Source organism: Leucopleurus acutus (assembly GCF_964270905.1).
Source record: "Leucopleurus acutus genome assembly, chromosome: 8".
Classification (NCBI taxonomy): Eukaryota; Metazoa; Chordata; class Mammalia; order Artiodactyla; family Delphinidae; genus Leucopleurus; species Leucopleurus acutus.
This window is the reverse complement of record NC_139151.1, coordinates 23,051,704-23,055,559: the sequence shown is the minus strand read 5'-3', so window position 1 is coordinate 23,055,559 and position 3,856 is coordinate 23,051,704. Positions and strand designations below refer to the sequence as shown.

Here is a 3,856-nt window from a genome sequence, read left to right as displayed (position 1 = left end):
TTATAAGAAGGAACATTCTAAAATTAAGCTTAATGTATTCTCATTCAATTCACTAAATAACTGATGTAACTTGAAGACAGTAAGCTACCCTCATCAGTTTTCTGTAACAGCTTACTAAATGTCAGAAAGAAATAGAAATGTTCTAAACTAGGACCCCACACCTAATTCCTTACAAAATAAGTTAGAATGAATACATTTTATAGAAAAAAGCTTTAAAATGATGTAAATATAATAACATTCAAAATCTAAATTTCATTTGGTAGGAATGGTTAAAAGATAACACTCAGAAAGACAGCTAAGGTGCCGTGTTGAAAGCAGCTGAAATGTTACTGCCAGTACATGAAATCATTTCAGTAAGGAATTTACTTCAGAAATGGGGCGAAGAATTATAGAATAATGCACAAGTCAACACTGTTAGAGCTAACACATCATCTACGCTAACAATGATGTACAGCAGCAAAGATAATCCAAAAATCTTTTATATTTGCTTTTGTATTATATTATTATTTGCAGTAGATATATCTTCCCAATTGTATTTCAGATTTGTTTCCCTTTTTGGATATTAATTACCTGATGGATGGGGGAACATACCCAATAGGAATCTCAAGGGCACAGGGAAGCCAGGGAGATAAAATTTTGCCAGAGATCATCTACAAAACAAATTGTGTCTGTAAATGAGTAGGAGGTGTGGCCTGGAACCCTGAGAGTATGGAAGGGAGTGACGCCAAGCACTTTATTGATGGTTCTGCCATCCATCAGCCCCAACAAGTGGCCCAGGGAGAAGCGTGGTTGCAAACATGCCTACTCACTGCAATCTCTCTCCTTTCTCTCAGGCACACAACTAACCTCTTCAGAGCTATCATGGTTAGAGCATTGTGGAGGACCAGTCTCCTGAGAAAGGACCACCTGAGTCCTGGATGAGAGCCTCCTGGGTTTCTTTGGGGCCAGAGAAATCCTGAAAATACACATCACCCATATATGTTTTGAGACATGCTTTAGATGTTTATTTTTAGAAGCCCTGCAACTACTTGAAAAATTGAATGTATTGCAGAATAGAGTTATGGCCAATGGTGGCAGAGTCTACATGAAGTCTCTGCTTCATGGTCTTCTGGGAAAAACCCTTCAACTGTTGGCTATACTGTTCAGTATAACTGTGTAGCTCATTGTGTTTTTGAACATGTTGGTGGTGCTGTCATGTATTCTGGACTATCAATGGAGCCTACAATTCAAAATTCAGATGTTAAAATATTTGCAAATTTGCAGAGAATCTTAATTGACATTTTTATGACATCCAAAAAGGTGACACTGTGATGGCAAAAAGCCCAAGTGATCCAAAATCAAATATTTGTAAAAGAGTAATTGGTTTGAAAGGAGACAAAATCCTCAGCAACAGTCCATCAGGTTTCTTTAAAAGCTATAATTATGTGCCAATGGATCATGTTTGGTTAGAAGGTGGTAATCTACACAATTCTACAGATTGCAAGTACTTTGAACCTATTCCATGTAGACTAATAAGAGGATGTGTCTTCTTTAAGATTTGGCCTCTGAGTGATTTGGATTTCTACCTGAAGGCCGTAATGGACACAAATTTTACAATGATTAGCAAGCATTTATTCTTTGACTTGCTTATTGTCTCCTGTTCAAGTGAATTTATTATTGTCACTGAAATCATATACTTATCAATAAAATACTATTCAAAAAAATAAAAACCAAGTACTCCCAAATTGGGGGAGGGGGGGGCAAGTCTAAAGAAAGCTAATATAAATCAATTGAAAATGAATGCGCTAAGCCACATGCTGAGAAGAATTTGAAAAGAAATCTTTCTTATTCTTAAGAAGGAGATGAACTGCAATTTATGTAAAAATTCTTCTTAATCTTTTAAATTCTAGGGAAGGTAACAGTGGAACAACTAGTTTCAAATCTCTTCCCAGACACAGACAAAACCATAAAAGTAAAATATAGGAAACAATTCCTCAGTACTGAAAGTAAGGCATGTTGTCAACAAACAAGGAAGATTATCTGACCTATAAGGTAAAAGGATAAACAGGATCATAAGATCTCACTAAAAAACAATTCAGTTTTCCCTGGAAGTACAGGATTACAGGAAGAGAGTAAAGCAAATCTTGACAAGTTTCACCAGCAATCCCTAATAATGAGGGATGAGAGCAAGAGGTGAGTGCAGCAATGGATGGATCTGTGGATTCAGAGGCTGGGGCAGGTGGGAAAAGCAAGCCCTGGGTACAGCAGAAAACTGTGCAGCAACTCAGCTTGCTGCGCCTGGGTTCTCGATAGCAGAGTGGATGCATTTTGACCTGGAGAAACATTTCCTGAAATGGGGAAGGAGGCAGGACCCTCAATCTCACTCTGACAGAGCAGGAAGGATGGTGGAGAAAGATGAAGGTCACTCCTTGTGAAGGCACATTTGTACAGGCTCTAACTGCAGCGTATATGGAGCAGGGAGGCCCATGAAGCTCGTTCCAAGCTTTCTCTCGTCCAAAATTTTACCTTCCTGGCCATTTCCTACCGATACATTAAAATGCATTCCCAAATTATAATAGAAATAATTGGGAACATTGTAGAGGGACAGCCCTCCAAAATGACAAGTCACTCTCCCAGTCTGGAGGGTAAAATCTCTGGGGAAGATCCTAGAGAAAGCTATACCCACCTTGTGTACTTGGAGTTAGTGGTCGGGCTAAACAAAACGCCAAATGTAAAATATCTGGCCTCAGGTACAATAATTTCAGCAAAGAGTGGAAACACAACTTCTGAGACAAACGTATAAATTTCCCCCCTTCCTGACCCACATGTGACCCCGTTCCCTCCCTACCCTATTCAGGCTACTGAATGATTGAATTGATAACATTATCCAACAACATCCAGTCCTCCAGGTTATCTATGAGGAAAAATTATTTTAAAAAACAGACTGGAGTCAGACAGCTTCTTTGCAATATTGAATGCCAAAAAAAAGGGAATCATTAATTTTTAAGGGAAATAGCTATAACACTGAGTCAGTAATGAACATAACACAGTATAGAACATAATACTGAGTTCTATAACTCAGTAAAGTGTCCTTTCATATAGAGATAACAGGAAAATCAAATATGCAAATCTTCAGAAGGTGTACAACCCATATACTCTACTCAGAAAAATGACTTGAGATTATGTACTAGTGGCCAAGAGGAGATGCAAATAAAGAAGTAACAGATGGAGATTCACTGGTATGAAAGGCCCAGAGACATGAACTAAAACACAACCAGGAGGAGGAGCTTCAAGATGGCGGAAGAGTAAGACGCGGAGATCACCTTCCTCCCAACAAATACATCAGAAATACATCTACACGTGGAACAACTCCTACAGAACACCTACTGAACGTTGGCAGAAGACCTCAGACCTCCCAAAGGGCAAGAAAGTTCCCACATACCTGCGTAGGGCAAAAGAAAAAAGAAAAAACAGAGACAAAGAATAGGGACGGGACCTGCACCAGTGGGAGGGAGCTGTGAAGGAAGAAAAGTTTCCACACATTAGGAAGCCCCTTCACGGGCGGAGACTGCGGCTGGCGGAGCGGGGAAGCTTCGGAGCCGCGGAGGAGAGCATAGCAACAGGGCTGCGGAGGGCAAAGCGGAGAGATTCCCGCAGAGGATTGGTACCGACCAGCACTCACCAGCCCGAGAGGCTTGTCTGCTCACCCACCGGGGCGGGCGGGGACTGGGAGCTGAGGCTCGGGCTTCGGAGGTCGGATCCCTGGGAGAGGGCTGGGGTTGGCTGTGTGAACATAGCCTGAATGGGGCTAGTGCTCCACGGCTAGCCGGGAGAGAGTCCGGGAAAATGTCTGGAGTTGCCGAAGAGGCATGAGACT

The 3,856-nt window shown here is 41.2% G+C and overlaps 1 pseudogene across 1 annotated transcript; it reads left to right on the top strand.

Moving 5' to 3' along the window:
• The first annotated feature begins 1,060 nt into the window (after positions 1-1,060).
• Positions 1,061-1,603, top strand: LOC309964917 (mitochondrial inner membrane protease subunit 1-like; annotated as a pseudogene). Its single transcript has one exon. The product of its transcript is annotated as a mitochondrial inner membrane protease subunit 1-like (transcript).
• The last annotated feature ends 2,253 nt before the right edge of the window (positions 1,604-3,856 follow it).